Genomic DNA, 356 nt, shown 5'->3' with positions numbered 1-356 from the left:
CAGGGAAAGCAGCAGCAGCGGATAATAGTCAGTGGACTGTACGAGGCTTGGCAGCCTCTCGGTGACACCCCTGATGCGAGCCCCCGGTAAGCAGCACATCTCTCTAGAGAGTGCGTCCGGTCGGCAAATGGTGCCTCCGTACCTCTCAGAAGAGAGTCGCCTACTACTGTCACCCGTCACCTTTTCTTAGTGGCGCTGGTTGTTATACGGGGGCAGATGGGGCTGCATTACTCAGCTCCAGCGCTTCTCCTGGTGCGACAGGACTTTCCTCTTTGGCCTGCAGAGCAGTGAAGCGGTTCTGCAAGGGCACCTCAGGCTTCGGGGGAAAAGCAAGTTCCTCTAGGCTGACATTGTAA

The 356-nt window shown here is 57.0% G+C and overlaps 1 protein-coding gene across 1 annotated transcript in view; it reads left to right on the top strand.

Annotated features, from left to right (window-relative positions):
- The window catches only part of MRPS5 (mitochondrial ribosomal protein S5), a 5,871-nt gene that overhangs the window by 4,727 nt on the left and 788 nt on the right, over positions 1 to 356 (top strand). The gene's annotated exons all lie outside the window — the stretch shown is intronic.

This window comes from Pygoscelis adeliae, unplaced genomic scaffold (genome assembly GCF_000699105.1).
Source record: "Pygoscelis adeliae isolate BGI_AS28 unplaced genomic scaffold, ASM69910v1 Scaffold305, whole genome shotgun sequence".
NCBI classification, from domain to species: Eukaryota; Metazoa; Chordata; class Aves; order Sphenisciformes; family Spheniscidae; genus Pygoscelis; species Pygoscelis adeliae.
The sequence above is the reverse complement of the archived record's forward strand: the minus strand, read 5'-3'. Positions and strand labels throughout refer to the sequence as shown.